Here is an 18,794-nt window from a genome sequence, read left to right as displayed (position 1 = left end):
AAAAAAAAAAAACGTTCCCATTCGCCCATCGCTTCTCGTTGCTTTCGCGTTGTCGCCTGTGCTGATTGGTAATGGGCAGGTGCTGAACAGTATTCGCACTGGTAGCTGGATTAAAGAGGTTTTCCGGCATTTCTGCGATGGTGTTGCCGTTTGCAGTGCCTGAGAACTGCGTCACGACGTCACGTGACCGCCTTTCGAGCAATGAAAGCGTGTTTCTTTCTCTCCTGTCGATCAGTGTCCGCTCTTTCACGGGTAAATTTCGAAGAGACAACGACGTAAACGGGGCGTTACTGTATTCAAGTCGAGGGAACGACGCACTTATCGTAATTACACTTTGCGTAGTTGGACTGGCTCTTTCTGCATTTTTTTTTTTTGTTAAAGGTGCAAAAACCGAAAAGAATGAATTGAAGTATCACACGTGTAACTTGCCCCAACAACTGAATGTTTATTAATGCGAAAACATTATATTGTTCATCGGTAACGAAACACGGTGTCTAGAAAAAGTGGCGTCCCAAATGCCACGTGACCAGGGAAAGAAAAATAACATTTCTTCTGAAGGTGCTGGGCGAGGCGAACACGCAACTCATAGACCACATTTTTTTTCTCTTTATTTCCTGTTCAGGGTCAAAGAAACACTACAGCAGCAGCAGCAGAGCAAAATACCAGCAACAATACAATGCACTAAATCGCGATGCTTCTTGGCGAACAAAGATGAGTCTGGTTTATGTGTTGCCTTATGGCACCTAAGGGCTATGATTATTTAATAAGTAGGCGTGGCATTTAAAGAGAAGGGGAAAATAAAAAAAAGCAAATACAAAAAAATTAAAAATGCTTTCGCATTAAAATCACGTAAGTTCCTCCGGAAATTACTTTTTATTGGCATAAGATACGTATCAGCTCTCAAGTAATACACATATGCAAAAGAAGTATAGCAGAAAAACGCGAAGATTCTGCACTGCTGACGCAATCGCACATTTCACGATGTTGTAACAAGTAAGACAGCTCCTTGATAGAGAGAACGAAACAAAGGTTACGATGACACTAGTCTCTGAAGCTCCTCTGCGAAGAAAAGGCGGGGAATGTTTCTACTTGTACGGGAACCGCCTAGTACTTTATGCATTTGTTCAGCATTGTGAGTGTTGTCGCTTCAAAAACGAGAGCAAAAAAAGAAAACGCTGCATATTTTCGATAAGACTGCACATATGCACACCCTACGCTATGTAGATTTTTTTTTTATGGATTTAGCTTTTTGGTTAGGGGCACGCAATCTAATTGAAGGCACCCAGAGATAAGCACATAATTACCTTCGACGGTGCACCATCAACGCTGACGCATTTTTACAAATACGTTACCGACAGCCCTGTTGCGTGCAGGGCCCGAATCTTCTTTCAAAGAAGAGTGTTGCAAGCCACGGCTTAGTAATGATGCAAGGGCTTAGTTTCCCAACGCTGTTACATGTATCGAACTGAAATCCCGCTTCCAGAAGAGCTTCTTGATATCAGCTCTCCTGAGTGATGTTGTCAGTCGGTGCGACTGATAAAAAAGTAAAGAGGACTTGTCCTTATCAGTGAGGCTTAGTGTGACCCTTTAATCTTTCTTTAGGCACTTTGTCTCTAGCTAGCGCCTCCGATTACTCGGGATTCGGAGACGACAGATTGCTTCCCATGAAATCTTACGACACAGGTTGTAACTAGCAATCGTAGTGGATTAAAATAATGATCCGGGAAGGAAAGATCGGAACTAAATAGCGCCCCCTTGAGGTTATTTCTTGAGTCCTTTCGTATTTCATTCAGATCTGCACACACTGCTGCATGGAAGCTACTTAGTGCGAAATGTTCGGTGTGACGAGTTACTATATACGGTCGTTTTTGCTCCTAAAGCACCCATCGTGTTTTGGGACCGAGAAATTGGAATGCCATGTTAGATAAAAGCTAGGCTTCCTAGTTTATTCAAGGACCTACAAAAGCCATACTTTATGCTCTGAGTCATTGCTGTACAGTCTGCGTCACCCTTGTGTAAAGCGCTCGAGCAGTGCATACCCGGTAACAAAAAATGAAATCAGACAGCAGCCCCTGATTTCCGGCAAAAGTGCTCGTGTCTACTATGTTTGCGACTCTATCTGGCCCTACTTCCGCGCAAGTGTCGCCCTTGGAACCTAGCGGCTGCGACAATATCCTGATATGTTTGCAGGGAAGTGCACCGCCCGAGCACTGTACACGGGGGTCTCGCGGATTGTACATAGTCACGCGTACGATAATGCCGAGTCATTAAATCTTGCGAGACGACACTGCTCCTTCGAATCTTCGTTTCGACACCATAAGCATCACCATTATAGCCATCATTATTATCAGCAGCAGCCGAGTTATGCCCACTGTAGGCAATTCCAATGTTCTCTATTTGATCCTGTACCTTGAATCAAACGAACTATTCTCTGGCACATGCAAGAGCCGGGAGTTATTTCGCGCGATGCGCTGACCGCTTCTCCTTCGGAAGCTGAGATTGCGCCAAAATTTTGAGCAAAATACTAATGAAAGCACGACGCATTTCTTCTGACCTTTGGAAGCAGTCTGTAACTGGTTGCTTCCGCTTTGCTCAGGACATTTGTAGGCAGAGCACGAAGTTGGTCGGGCGCACGTGTATCGAAAAGGACATGTACAGGACGAGTCCAGGCAATGCCCGGTGGACCGCAGCATTGTCACGCGCTGGCTTGCAGGTCATGCTGTATGCGGACCATGCCACTTCGCCGAGAAAACAAAAAAGAAACAATAAAGCAGCCCAGTTTTGATACTGTTTCGCACTGCTCTAGAGAGATGCAGGGCGGTGGCGCCATCCAGTGGCGGTGAGGAGAGTCGCACTAAGCACAGTGTGAGGAGGGTTGGAGGACGGAGTTATACAATTCTGCCTCCGCCTGTATCAAAACGTCTTCCAGAACGAGCGTTAATCACAGTGGTCTTCTGTCAGGCCTTGTTAGCAATATGCGTGTGGAATCCCCCGGATTTCGGATGGCTTACAGGAGTAGTGATGAAATGTCCACCCTTGATGTCATGAGGTAGAAGCGGACGTCACGGAGTGCTCACGCTGAAACTATTGAATATGGCTGTGTCGGTTGTTGGAAAATACCTGTGTCGGTTATTGGAAAAGGATGTCTACGTACAGTACACCGTTTCGATATATTAGATGACTTTTTCAGCGAGCTTGCTTAATCTCAGAATACCTAACAACGACACGTTGATCCCAACTCTGCAAAAGAAAATGTTTGGTGCACTTTAGGAAAGTAGGTACCATGTTGCTTCGACATCATTCGTCATACGAATTACTCTCGCGATCGCCGCAAGTGGCAGACCTGTCGAAAACGTGAGTAGCACTGGGCGTTGGCTGTTTAGCGGATGTTCAGTGCGTGTTCACATCCAGCGTTCTTTTCCTTTGAAGCTCAGCGGCGACGTGGTCTGTGTAAATATGAAACGGTCATTCTTTTGGTTCAGACGTCGAGTATATCGCGAAAGACGACATCAAAGAAGAGACGGGGAAGAGACCGACGCGAAGTGGACATCGTCTTCGCGTTGCTAACTTCGTCTTTCGAGTAGGTTTAACCAACCCGCACTGCAGCAAAACATTGCCTACAACTGCGAACACTCATTTCCCACTGCACTTTATCCGCAGCCATATTCGATGTAGACAGAACGGCACAAGTCTGAATCCATGTCTTGCTTACGAGATCTTAATGTGGTACAGAGTTACGTTTTCGCCACAGCCCCCCAACCAAGGTGGATTTCAATTCCCATACCGCCGGAAATCCTTCACTTGAGGAATCGGCAACGACTCAGCCTTCTAGCCACGCGGCTAAGAGGCGACTGGACTGGCTAAGCACGCTCAGGAGGACACTCAGACGCTTGGAAGAAGCAGCAGGAGCCTTTACATTCGGCTGGTTTTTCCGTCCCTCCCAGTCGAGCCAACGGTGGTGGTGGCCACCCGTGGAGCGGTATGTGCCTGTGTGTCATCCACGGGAAGGGAGAGGAGCCAGCAGTAACACAACACCAGTGCAGACGCCCAGCTTTTTTGAATGGATCGCGGGGCTGCCTCTCTAGCTAGGCGCCGCTTCGTGAACTCTCCCTGCCTCCGGTTCTTCGTCGTCTCTGATGCTCTCGGCCGCTCATCCGCAAAAGCCGGTCTGTCGGTCTCTCGGTCGGCAGCTCGTTTGATGGTCGTCGCGTCCGACGTGCGCGCTTTTGGAGCCGCCGCTGCTGTTATGGTGCCGGGGGTGGCGGCGGTGGTGTGACGGGCGGCCCTGCCTCCTCCTCGCCCGCCCTGTAGGTCGGTCGGCGGGCCGTCAGGGGGCCTCTCCGGGACGTCAGCGACCGTGGCCTTGAGCGCGTTCCCTGAACCTGGCGGATGATCCCCTGCGCGCTCTGTGTGTGCGTGCGTGTGGCGAGGGGCCGCTAATTGTGGATGCTTCGGGCGGCGCGTTTGCTCTCTCTTTAGGGGCCGGACGACTGGGAATAAAGCGTACGCGGTGCCGTTTATTCTTCGGACGCCGACGAGTGCGGGCGACACTTGAGGGGCAACAAGGCCGCACTTGCTTACATTCAGTGGCGGGGTGGTCGTCATTCGTTACTACTACTCGGGTGGGAGAAGGAATGCGGCTTTAGAGAAAACCGCCTGATGCGTTGTTGCCCCCACGTTTCCCCCTCGCCTGCGCCGCAGTTATTTACTGCATTACTGAGAACGTCGCTTGCCTGGTTAAACATTTCGTCATCACGGCTTTACCCTAGCACTGCTTGTTTGTTTGACTCTCTAGGCCTCTCCACTGTTCCAGTGCCCAGAGAAGCCCTGCTAGATGAAAAAAAAAGGTGGTTAAATATCAAAATTGTGCTCCAAGTGGCAGTACCTTATTCAAATTAGTTTTAGCTTTCGGGAGCAGCCGTCCAGCGTAGGCCTCAGTACCTGAGACTCAGTGCATTTGACGTTTGCGTTCGCGTGTATAATAAAATTCGCAGGAATGCACTAGAGTTAATGCGCTCAGAGCGAGCTCGGTAAATGCTTCTTTCTGGCAACTATGTGCGCTCTAGCAGGGGGGCGGAGGGGGGGGGGGGGGGGGGGCGGATGGCATATATTCCGGTGTCTGCAGCGGAAACGCTGTTTGAAAGCCGAGCTCTTGGAGCCGGTCCCCATCAACTTGACACTTCAGTGCCAAATCTCCCATGCTGGTACAATCTTTGACGATGGTAACATCCTGTCACAAGTGAACATGGAGAAGTAATGCCGACTAGCGTCACTGAGTTCTGGACTTAGTTGGCTAATTTTTATTGAATTCTCCATCGCGTATCGGAATGATTATAAACAGTTACTATATAATTTTTTTTTTCTATTTCAACGCTTAGATGATACGCGTGTTCGGAGAGCTTCAGACCCGGCGCACCTCTGCCATAACGGCAGTGAGAATGGCTACATCTCATGAATGAGGAAGCCTCTTCGAACAGTTTCTAGCTGAACGCTTTTTATCAGTTTCTCCAAGCTTTGGCATTGAACCACACATTGGCGAGGTGTAACATATATCTTGCTAATCCAATACGTCCAGCTTCAGCTATAAGGCGACACCACCACAAGACATGCGAGCCAACTTTTATAGCGAAGAGCGTTTATATTCATACATGGTGTTTAACCTAAGATTTTACATAACTTTTGAGGATTGGCTTTTTTATCTAGAACCGCTTTTTTCAGCCTAGCGTTGTCAGCGGTGCAGTACATCAGGATACAGCTAAGAGGTGCTAACTATCAGCCTGGTTAACTAATATTGAATAGTCAACTTTGTAATTGCTACTGTAAGGCGTGTAAGACCACCGTAAGTGATATTCATATCAGTTTTTAGGTTGTGGAAGACGCGGTTATCCTCGGCGCTGGGGCTCAACAAATTGTGGCTATTTCGATGAGTTGCGTGCACTGGAGAGGTTGCTTTGCCTGCAAGCTTCTCGAAAGAGCTTGAACTTTGACACGATGTAGCCAAAATTTGTTGAGCCTCAGGGGCGATCGAGGGTAACCGCGGTTTCCACATTCTAAAAACTGAAATGGATATTACTTAGGGTGGGCCACACGCCTATCGATAATTAAGGACCCTAACAGTATTAGTTAAAAAGTGAGCTATTCATTGTTATTTAACCAGGCCGCTAGTTAGGACGTCTTAGCTGAATTCTGATGCGCTGCACCGCTGACAGTGCTATGCCGAAAAAAGCGCTCTTCTGACTCGAAAAAACCTATTTTTAAAAATTGTGTAAAGACATCGGTGGAACACCCTGTATATTTATAAAATTGATCTATGCGGTGACACCTGGAAAGAGAGTCTAATTCTCAAAACTTATTTGCTGGCTATTTTCTACCTACATTTATCTCGTGAAAATCAAAATAAAACGAAGATGTCTGCATCGTGTCATCAATTCAGTCGTAAAGAATTGTTTTCGATACTTTTTTAACCCTTTCACGATAATAACAATAACTGATTTTTGGGGAAAGAAAATGGCGCAGTATCTGTCTCATATGTCGTTGGACACCTGAACCGCGCCGTAAGAGAAGGGATAAAGGAGGGAGTGAAAGGAGGAAAGAGGTGCCGTAGTGGAGGGCTCCGGAATAATTTCGACCACCTGGGGATCTTTAACGTGCACTGACATCGCACAGCACACGGGCGCCTTAGCGTTTTGCCTCCATAAAAACGCAGCCGCCGCGGTCGGGTTCGACCCCGGGAACTGCGGATCAGTAGCCGAGCGCCCTAACAACTGAGCCACCGCGGCGGGTCAATCCAGTTGTAATGAATTGTTTTCGTTACCCTTTTTAACCCTTTCACGTCGAATCTGCATTGCTGCCGCGTCTCCTTCCGGGCGCCCGCGTGGCGTAGGAAGCCGTGGCAACAGCGGAAATGTCAAAGCGGCAAGGGCTCGCACGCGTATCAACTCACGCGCGCGCCCCCGTCGGACGTGTCGAAAGTGAATTACCGGCGATGGAAGTAGCGTGCGTTGCGCACATCGCCGTGGACGTCGATATAGCGCACAGCCATCGAGGCCAGCGCAAAGCGCGGGGGACGGGCACACGTGTACGAGAGCCCCGTTAGAGACGCCGGCCGTATGTTGCGCGCTGACGCGTTCCGGCGTACATAGCGGACGCGTGATGTCGCAAGAACAGCCGGCCAAGGTTCTGCGCCGGCGGCTTTTTATAGCGCTTTGCGCAATTATCGTGGACGCGCCGTTGAAACGTACGTACTACATGTACGAATAGTGTCAATACGAATAGTCCGAATAGTACGAATACGAATACAAATATACGAATATACGAATAGTCAGTACGAACAGTACGTACGTACGTACGTACGTACTACAAGTACGAATAGTGTCAATACGAATAGTACTAAATGTCCGAATAGTTCGTATAGTGCGAATATGAATACGAATATACGAATACGAATATACGAATACGAATATACGAATAGTCAGTGCGAATAGTACGTACGTACTAAAAGTACGAATGGTGTCAATACGAATAGTCCGAATAGTACGAATACGAATATAAATATACGAATATACAATACGAATAGCACGAATATACGAATAGTACGAATACGAATATACAATACGAATAGCACGAATATACGAATAGTCAGTACGAATAGTACGTACGTACTACAAGTACGAATAGTGTCAATACGAATAGTACGACTAACCGAATATACAAATAGTACGAATATACGATTACGAATACGAATATACGATTACGGGTATACAATACGAATAGTCAGTACGAATAGTACGTACGCACTACATGTACGAATAGTGTCAAAAGGATAGTTTGCCTTCAGTAAACAAATTATCTTTCAAAACTCGATGCAGTGTATTTTGCTTCTACAGGGACACTACTCGGAGAAAGAAAAAGTAACATTATTTTAATTAGTGCAGTGAAGTGCATATGACAGGGAACAAAATATTAGCAATAATCTGTCGATTACTTCATAATTATGTGCGACAAGCAGACTTTTTCCGTTCTTTATCTAGTTGTCCTCTTGGCGTATAACATCCAAAAGTCATTTTCAGATTAAATGTACAAAAACCAGAAGATTCGCAATTATTTTTTTGCAAAAGGTTGCTTTCCTCTCAATTCGCTCACGGCTGTATTTACGAAGTAATCGTAGACCGCATGCTTATGTTCCTTTCAGAATTGCTGCGACCTGTACTTGTATTCGGTGACGTATACAAGTGCGGCCAGAAAATAGGAAGCACGAGCTTCGGCACGTGAACTTTTCGCTCGCGTTCCGTGTAGAAAGTGTTAAGGTTTCTTGGCTTTATGTGCAACTGCACCAGCTACAAATTCTTACATATGCGGGCCGCCGCGGTGGCACAGTGGTTACGGCGCTCGGCTGCTGACCGCAAAGACGCGGGTTCGATCCCGGCCGCAGCGGTCGAATTTCGATGGAACCGAAATTCTAGAGGCCCGTGTACTGTGCGATGTCAGTGCACGTTAAAGAACCCCAGGGGGTCGAAATTCCCGGAGCCCTTCACTACGGCGTCCCTCATAGCCTGAGTCGCTTTGGGACGTCAAACCCTATAAACATAAACATATTCTAACATACGCATAAGGTCCCTACCCATTGTCGGTAAATGAGGCGTGAGAACAGGTTTCTCACAGAAGTTTGCACCGTGTTATTATGACCGCGACTGTACGTGCATGTATTCTTAAGTAGAAGCAATAGTTGTATTATTAATAGTAGCACAAATAGTTAAGAGTTATATTAATATTAGCAGTAGAAATAGATGAGATCTGGCATATGTAGGTCAGCTTGATTGCCCACGCGTTATGTGTTAAAAAGCCGCGCATACGCACCTTCTATATAGCTGCCAGTTGTTGCCCGTGTTTGATATGACGGTTGTCTCTGTGTTCGTCGCTCAGAAATTAAAAGTCACTGAAAAATTTGTTACTGTGACTGCCTAATGACCCTCGCTTCTTGTTGCTTCCTTGATACCAACTTTTTACTACACTTTTAAGCCAGTGCTAATAAAGCTCTAAGTTTACCAACGCTTTTTCTGGCTGCTGGTTACCGACTTGTTAGTGTCCGTTTAGGCCATTCCTGAAAAGAAGTTAGTGGGACATTGATAACACAGCTCACAGTGCATTTGACAGACACCCTCATGTCATGAACAGCAGCTTACCAGCATTCCTATGGAGGAAAGTGTGCAACAGTTGCATATTGCCACCTGTCTGTCACCTATGGGGCGGAAACTTGGAGGCTGACAAAAAGGCTGTGAATTAAGTTGAGGACAGCGAAATGAGCTGTGGAAAGGAAAACGACAGGTGCAACGTTAAGAACATGAATAGAGCAAACTAGACCAGGGAACAAACGTGAGTTAGCGATATTTTAGCCGAAATCAAGAATAAATCCACATGCGCAGTGCATGTGAGGCAAAGGTAAGTTAACCACTGCTCCTTTAAGGTCAATGAGTACATTTCGGCACCTGAACTTTGTGTGGAACTGCATCACATATTCTAACATTTTGCTTTAAGTGCCTAGAGATTGTCCCTAGATAAGGCATGTGAATTGTTCCTGCTGACTGTCCTTAGATAAGTCGTGTGAAGAGATTTACTGCAGAAGGGTGCTACGTATTACTGGCCACGACATTACGTGCCTGGGGCGTCAGAAAGTCAGGTGGGCGGAGAGATTATGAAATTTGCGCGGATAAGGCCGCCGCAGCTGACCCTTACAAAAATGGGTTTGACCTTTCAGTCATACATGAGTCACCCACGAGTCACCCCTGTCACCTACCTGTAGATTCGACCTTCCTGTAGACTTAGTCTGCAGAATGTCTGTAGACGCCGAGCGGATTTCAAGTAGACTAGTCTTTAATATGAGCGCCTAGTGTGTATGCGTAGGTATATATATATACATTTATATATTTTGAACCATGACACATTTTATAATTACGATTAAATCGGTTTGACCTTTCAGTCACCTATGAGTCACCCACCAGACACCTTCATGTAGACCTAGTCTGCAGATTTTCTGCAGACTAGGTCTAGTTGTTCTGCAGACTAATGTGTTTAAGTATGTATGCATGCATGTATACTGAACCAAGACACATTTTATCCTTAGTTTTGCCTTTTTAAACTTTCCCGCCGGATACACAGTCTGAGAGTGCCTGCAACCGACAGCAATTAATATTAATTGAAATAAGGTAGTGGCTATGTAATCTGCATTAAATGCAGCAGTTGCACTATCGGTCAATTCAGTGTGGAAGCAAGTCATATATAACGGTTATTCTGCACTCAGTCTCACGCCAGATGCTAGTTACAAACCATGCCTGCTTGCATCTACCAAAACTTGTTTGATCTGTAGAACACTAATTAAGGTTAAACTACACAGGCTCAGCAGACTTTCTGCAGAAAGAGTGTCCCAATTGACCGCTGGGAGGTGACAGAGGGTGACAGAAAGTCTGTCACCAGTCTTCACATATTCTGCGTCCTTGGTGAATCAAGGTCTACAAGATTTCTGCAGAAAGACTGCAATTTTTTTTGTAAGGGGATATAGGACGGGGTTAGTTAGAGGGTTATTGGGGTCATCCTTGTCTTGCATTTCACGTAGTTAGGCTCGTGATAATGATGACACAAGCAGCACTGTGAATGTAATAATTTCTAATTAAGTACGTACATCTGGAACGTCATCAGCCTATAAGTGGTCTTAAATATAAAAAATTTGAACCGTGACCTTATTAGACGCGTATCCTCAGGAATCTTCAAATTTGCGTAGTTTTATTTGCGCTGTGTTCTATCTCCTCTGCTTAACACTTCAAGGAGTCACCATCGTCGACGCAACTAAAAAACAGGCAGTGGCTTAACTTGGCTCACCCTGGAATTCAACGAAAAGCAAAACACGCTTGCTAAGCGTCTCAGGCTCGTCCATGGCAGCTCCGCTACGCGCTCGCGACAGCCATTCTACATATACCCACACGCACACGTGGCTACGACGTGATATCACATGGTCTTACGACACCCCCATCGGATGTCATCACGTGGCTTCACATCACTCCATCGGATGTTGTTACGGTCAAAGGTCAACCCCATCACATGTCATCACGTGGCTTCACATCACTCCTTTGGGTGTTGCTAAGGTCAAAGGTCAATCCAAAGGCCACATAATGTAAAAGGTCAGAGGTCAAGGGTCAGCTGAAGGCCACGGGTTCGACACCATAACTGTACCACATATGGTCATACATGGCTAACGTGGTTGGGCTGAAGGTCGTTCAAGGTCATTCACCGGCCTACGCGACGACAACTTTACCTAGCATAGTGAAGCTTTTCGCTTCAAAAAGAAAAAAAATAGGAACCGTTACGCTCATCGGCAGCGGGAGGAGTAGATTAATTGTCTGTGCACTGAGGGAGACAGTGTTGCGACATGCATTTAATTACGCGCAGCCCTTCTGGGAAAAAAAAACGCCCCTACTATAAACGAGCTCGGGCGCTGAGTGCCCCGTTTTGTATAACAAAGTGGGCATCGACATCACCTGCAGGCTTTGGTTGCGACACAGGCGCCTAGCAAAGACGGAGCACTTAGGATGTCGTCGAACGCTATAGCGCAGCCCTTTGCAGTAAGCTCCATTCGAGTTCCCTAAATGCGTTCCGAGTTATTTATTAGGCATGCTGGATCCACCGCCCCATTGTTCGAGGTTAATGCACGCAGACGCTGGTAATTCTAGGATAATGGCGCGAAAGATTGGAAATTACGCTTGGATGGTCTAAAGTATTCTTCCCAGCTTTGGGAATGTGACAGTGAGTTCTCTGTGCTTTGCAGTTTGAACATATTTAAACGCCGCAGACACGGGACTTTTTATTGGACAGCAAAAAAAGAAAACGCATACACGCAGACAAAAAAAAATTATGTTTATTTATTAATTATTAATTCACCCTTGTGTTTTTGTTAGTTCACTGGTATAATGGAACATGTTCTCGAGTAGGAGAACCTACCACAGCGACGTGATTGTAATTCTAGCTGAAAAATTTATTTCAGATATAGTGTTTTGTATTAAGAAAAATCAGAACAGAACAAAATATTGAAACACATTAGTAGAAGATGTAGTCAGACACTGAAGCAAGATCGTATTTCATTTACATCGTATCACCCTGGATGTTGCATGTGACTGGAGATTTCGCCGCTAGTGTTTGTCACTAGCTCGAGAAAACAAATTGCGCGTCGTTAACAAGCTTCTTTGATACGCATTCGTGAGGCAGACTATAGAACGTTTTTCTTCGTTTATATTGGCGGTCGCTAATGTTAGCTCTGATCAGAAGGTGTACGCCTTCATTTCAAGTTTAATCGCTTCGTACATGCTTTAGGGGCAACAATCGTCGCTCACACGGCTTGACGAAATTACGCATTTAGAAACTTCTTGTATAGTTTATGAATGCTATAGCGCTTGCTGATACAATGCGAACCAGGCGAGCGCTGCGGTTGAATAAGGGGTTAAAGCACATAATGAATATTATACGACGCAGCCTACTTGGGCATCCACTCTGTGGTCTCCACCTTTGGGCTGTAACATATCTTTATAAAATTGGCTCTTACGTGCTGTAGGCGCATGTGGGGTGTGAAGCACGCCACAACGGAATGCTGCGAATGGATTGAAGATGAAATAATAATTGGTTTTGAGGGAAAGGAAATGCGCAGTATCTGTCTCATACATCGGCGGACACCTGAACCGCGCCTTTAGGGAAGGGATAAAGGAGGGAGTGAAAGAACAAAGGAAGAAAGAGGTGCCGTAGTGGAGGGCTCCGGAATAATTTCGACCACCTGGGGATCTTTAACGTGCACTGGCATCGCACAGCACACGGGCGCCTTAGCATTTTGCCTCCATAAAAACGCAGCCGCCGCGGTCGGGTTCGAACCCGGGAACTCCGGATCAGTAGTCGAGCGCCCTAACCACTGAGCCACCGCGGCGGGTGAAGATGAAGTGTATTATATATTATATTGGTTTTGGGGGAAAGGAAATGGCGCAGTATCTGTCTCATATATCGTTGGACACCTGAACCGCGCCGTAAGGGAAGGGATGAAGGAGGGAGTGAAAGAACAAAGGAAGAAAGAGGTGCCGTAGTGGAGGGCTCCGGAATAATTTCGACCACCTGGTGATCTTTAACGTGCACTGACATCGCACAGCACACGGGCGCCTTAGCGTTTTTCCTCCATAAAAACGCAGCCGCCGCGGTCGGGTTCGAACCCGGGAACTCCGGATCAGTAGTCGAGCGCCCTAACCACTGAGCCACCGCGGCGGGGCGAAAGAAGAAATGGAAATTGGCTTTTGAGGGGAAACGAAATGGCGCATTATCTGTCTCACATCTCGGCCGACACCTGAACCGCGCCGTAATGGAAGGGATAAAGGAGGGAGTGAAAGTAGAAAGGAAGAAAGAGGTGGCGTAGTGGAGGGCTGTGGTATAATTTCGACCGCCTGGGGATCTTTAACGTGTACTGACACCGCACAACACACGGGCGCCTTTGTGTTTCGCCTCCATGGAACCGGTGGAGGCGTGAATTTTTTTATGATGCGCCGTAATGTCGGTACAAGTACGTTTTCGCGTTTAACCTCTATCGAAATACGGCTTCCGTCGCAATGATCCATCCCGCGGAGTCGTGTTCAGCGGTAACGCGTCAGTGCCTACGCAGAACCATGCACTAAGCAGCCACTAGTTCGTTCTATTCACCATCTTCGCAAAGGCCTGGTCTACATACAACGTAACCTCGCTTCTGGCACGCGCCGAAGAGAGGCATACCACGCTTTAGCTATACCCGAATTGAAGCGATACTAGCAGTTGTCTTTACTTTCCAATCAAGCTCGCGCGTTCAAGGACAACCTCCTTTCTTTCCCTCGCCTTCGGTGGCTGACCATTTCCGCACTTTCCAGTATTTGCGTCAACTTTCACCCGAACGCCGGCGCTGAATTTATTCAACCGCCTCAATTGTTTCAATTAGCTTTCCATTCCCGTTCCCTTTTCGTCGATCGGAATAATAATTTTTCCTGCCAAGCCCCTTTGTCCTTTCACTTTTTTCCCGGGAACGCGAATATCTTCACATCGACTCTATCGCCGTAACTTTTTTTTTGTTTTCTCGTTCCAACGCGGGTAGAAAAAGAAGAGCCTAAAGAACCGTTTCGGCATGCTGCCGTCGTACGCGCACGCGCGTGCGTTCGGCCGCGTAGCCACTTTCGCAACTTCCTCTCTTTATTCTCCCTTCTGTCCGGGGAGATAATTGCGCATCTTTATCGGGAACTAATCGGCCGACCGACCCGTTGGACGACGTTCAAGGCTCTCCCGTGCGCCTCCCCCTTTCACACTACAAACTTAACTCCTCGCCCAAACCTCTCTCCCTTCCGGCATGCTTCTCTTCTAGTTTCGAGCGGGGTGTTTCTTTTTTTTGTTTGTTTCGTCTCCTTTTCAGCTGCACTTGAGCGGCGGAGTATTACGCCGACGCCTCTACACTCGTCTGCATCGCGTATTTCAATGCGCTTTCGGCCTTTTCCCCTCTCCCCCTGTTGGTGCATTTGTCATTGGCCTGGTACCCTCCCAAACGGAAATGACGCATGAACTGTCAGTTATGTCGGTGGACACAAGAACCGCATCATAAGGGAAGGGGTAAAAGAAAGAAAGAAAGAAAGAAAGAAAGAAAGAAAGAAAGAAAGAAAGAAACTAACAAAGAAGGAAAGAAAGAAGGAAAGAAAGAAACTAACAAAGAAAGAAAGAAAGAAAGAAAAAAGGAAGGAAAGAAAGAAAGAAACAAACAAACAAAGAAAGAAAGAAAAAAGAAGGAAAGAAAGAAAGAAGTGCAGTAGTGGAGGTCTCTAGAATATTTCTACCACCTGGGGATCTTTAACGTGCACTGACATATCACAGCATACGGGTGCCTTTTGCGTTTCGCCTCCATCGAAACACGTCCCCGCGATGTAAGGTTTCACTATAACAATCTATATATTCCGACATCTCCCGTCGGCATGCTTGCATTTTTTTTTTTCCTATTAACGTTTTTGCTATCGTGGAAAGCGTTTTCTATTGGTTCTGTATGACAGTCTTAACTGCTCCTTGCAGGCGATGGAAAAAGTTTAAAAGAAATATTTTGCTACACATCGGAAGAATGGGCCACTACCTTCAGTATTTCCATAACAGTGTCTTCCAATTTTCCAACAACCAAAATTTTTGTTCAAGAATGTCGGACATGGTAAATGAAATGAAAATTGGATTTTTGGGAAAGGAAATGGCGCAGTATCTGTCTCACATATCGACGGACACCTGAACCGCGCCGTAAGGGAAGTAATAAAGAAGGGAGTGAAATAAGAAAGCAAGCAAGGGCTGCCGTAGTGTAGGGCACCGGCATAATTTCGATTATCTGGGGATCTTTAACGTGCACTGACATCGCTCAGCACACGGGGGCCTTAGCGTTTCGCTTCCATAAAAACGCAGCCGCCGCCGTCGGGTTCGAACCCGGGAACTCCGGATCAGTAGCCGGAACTCCGGATCAGTTGTGCATGATTACGAGTTAAAATTTTATCCTTTTCGCTCTATCTACGAATGCCGAGTGTCTTCAGTTTTTCATATTCAATATCGCCCAATATACCAGGAAATCGCCAACGCGATTCTATGCACCGCGCATGGACTATATATACATAGCGGTCGGGGAATATCAATTTTTCATATTCAATATCGTCCAGTATACCACGAAATCTACAACGCGATTCTATGTACCGCGCATGGACTTTACTTATCGGTCGTGGAATATGTTCCAGTGCGAAGAATGTAGACAAAAAAATATGTAGTTAAAATAGAGCCCTTGGGATATAAACCGGGTGTGGATTGTATTGTACAGCGAAAAATTACGGCACTTTTTATCCGCTTCCCAGTGCCTCTGCTGTGCATTTTTCGTTGTCCCTGCCCTTTGCGCTGTTTTCAACAATGTAAAACCCAATTGCGCAGTTATTCTTCGCAACAAGGCAAAGCACGCGTGCGTCTTGCGGTGTGCCTCGCAGCGAGCAAGTCAGGGCCTGCATGAAGAAACACTCCGCCCACACGCAACACGCGGAGAGAATTTCTAGAGCCCGTTAACTATTAATATTTATGAACTACTTGCACTCGCCTCCTCTTGGTTGTCCCTGGCTAGGATCTTTATTATTTCTAAGCGCGCCTATTGTGTTATGCAATGACAAAAAAAAAATTGCTGGCACTGCCCTGCTACGTCTCTCGAGTCGTTGAGCGTGTTTCATGCCGACGTTTCTTCTCCTTATGGGCGAGTTGTCCGCATCTATCCGCGCCGCTACCCCGAGTTCTGAAGAAGCTCAAACGGATAGATTGATTTCAACGTTGTTGATTTTTATCTCACGGAGCTGCACGTTTTCTATGGCCTTTTGTTACACTTCGTAGGGGATATAATTAAACGCAGTAAATCGTTTCAATCGAGGCGAAATTCTAGAGGCCCGTGTACTGTGCGATGTCAGGGCACGTTAACGAACCCCAGATGGTCCAAATTTCCGAAGGTTTCCGCTACGACGTCCCTCATAGCCTGAGTCGCTTTGGGACGTTAAACCTCCATAAACTATAATCGTTTATGGCATACACCTGCGCTCTGTACCTAATCTCCCCAATTACCCCACGCATACGGGTCGCACTAGGTTCTCGTATTTAGAAATCTACCGGAGAGAGGGACGGAGACCAAACGTTTGCACACTGCTAATAGCGCCCTGGGAGCCTTCATGGATGGAGTCCCTAGTCCAAGACTCCTTCGGTGGCCGTGGCAGCTTGGGCCTGCACGGAAAGCTGGTCTCCGGGTATATTCAGCCCAACAGCGCTACCTCCCATTGCTCCGTCGTGGCATTGTGTATGACTGGAACCGCAGGGTTGTCTAGAGCTGTCTCCAGATTACAGTATGCTCTTGAGTGAGTCGGCTATAGCGTGGGCAATAGATCCTACTCAGTCCCCTACGGTGCTCCCAGCAGAGGTGGGCAACCTCATGAGGTTTCGACGTCATGAGGTCGACCTCAACCTCACGTCGTGAGGTGAGGTTGAGGTGAGGTCGGCGACGGCTCGAAATTTTGTGAGTGAGGTCAGCAAATCAGACCTCAACCTCACGCGTGAGTTTGAGGTTGAGTGAGGTCGCCATTCAGTGAAGTCGAAATTTTGAGGTCGAGACTTTTTCCAGTTTCCATCTCTTACTCCGACGAGTGCCGCTTCCGAAGCTGAGTTGCAGGGCACCGCCGCAATGTTCATGCAGTGATGACGCTTGGTGTTCGGTTTCCCCTGTTTGGACAACCGGATGCCACAGTTCCCTCTTAGCTTCCGGTGCTGCGCAATAATGTCCGTTCAGTCCGAGCCTACAGGAAGACGCACCCCTCTGGTCTTCCCGGAAGGAGTGTTACTATCACAGCATGCCACTCTCCCTCCCCCTTGCCCCGCTGGCGTAGCACCCGGCTGCCTGCCGGTCGCCTAAAACTCCTGGGAGTGCGCAAAGCACGTAACTCACGTTGACCCGCGGTAGCTTTGTTTGATGGCGCAAAGAAATAAGTTCAGTCCAACAAGCACGCAATAAATTCGTCGCAGCGCGGATGGCCCCAAGCAAGACTGCTTCGTGTTCATGCTCGTTGCCGGCGCTGACGTCATGGCTCTTGCGTTGCAGTCGAGTAAACCGGGGATCCTGCTGTACATTACAAGCTGACTTAACAGAAACTGGAGGAGCCGGCTGCTGCTGTTGCTGAGAGTCAGAAAGAAAGGAAAGTGCACGGGCTTGCCTACTGGCTCAAGCCGAGCCACACTCGCTGCCGCGTGCTGAAAGTAGGAGAGTTAAAGGATAGGAGAGGAAAGATAGAAAGAAAAGGCGCCGTGCGCTAATAGGCCCATAGGAACAGGGCCGATCCCGGAGGCAGTGAAATACCGGGCCGACCCGTGCCAGAGTGCGTGTAATACTCCGCCATATTCCAAAAATAAGTTTAATATCTTGGGTCCAAGGACAAGCAGCAGATAATTAATAATAATAATAATTGGTCTTTTGGGGAAAGGAAATGGCGCAGTATCTGTCTCATATATCGTTGGACACATGAACCGCGCCGTTAGGGAAGGGATAAGGGAGGGAGTGAAAGAAGAAAGGAAGAGAGGGGTGCCGTAGTGGAGGGCTCCAGAATAATTTCGACCACCTGGGGATCTTTAACGTGCACTGACATCGCACAGCACACGGGCGCCTTAGCGTTTTTCCTCCATAAAAACGCAGCCGCCGTGGTCGGGTTCGAACCTGGGAACTCCGGATCAGTAGTCGAGCGCCCTAACCACTGAGCCACCGCGGCGGGTCAGCAGATAATTAATCAGGTATCAGGCCACACAGGCGAGAGAATGTGATTCAGGTGGTTCCTAACACCTGCTGATTTGATTAAAAAAGCACGGAGCCTGAAACACCTGTATAACACCGTCGAAGTTTTCCATCGGTGACTTCCCCTTTCAAATCTCACACTAATTCTGTATATTCCCGTTCCCGAAATGCAAGCGGATGCACATATAATTTCACTTTTTAATCCTTCCGGATACCCTCTCTTTTCGTCTCCGGTTCCTTGTTCCTTCTCGGAGATTCACATATGACGTCAAAATACTGCAGCACGGGGCGAACGCACCAGCATAGCGGTGTTACAGCGGTAAAATATGCAAAACCGTAATGAATGTATGTTGATGTGATCGCTGATTTCTTTTCCTTTTTTTAATGAAGATGTGTGAATGGAACTGATTACATGCTCGCGCTGTGCTTCTGAGTCGCTGTT

At 47.2% G+C, this 18,794-nt stretch overlaps 1 pseudogene; it reads right to left on the bottom strand.

Annotated features, from left to right (window-relative positions):
- Nucleotides 1–17,889: 17,889 nt before the first annotated feature.
- Nucleotides 17,890–18,034, bottom strand: LOC144108964 (U2 spliceosomal RNA; annotated as a pseudogene).
- Nucleotides 18,035–18,794: the final 760 nt, after the last annotated feature.

Source organism: Amblyomma americanum, chromosome 10, assembly GCF_052857255.1.
Source record: "Amblyomma americanum isolate KBUSLIRL-KWMA chromosome 10, ASM5285725v1, whole genome shotgun sequence".
Classification (NCBI taxonomy): domain Eukaryota; kingdom Metazoa; phylum Arthropoda; class Arachnida; order Ixodida; family Ixodidae; genus Amblyomma; species Amblyomma americanum.
This window is presented reverse-complemented; position numbering and strand designations above follow the sequence as displayed.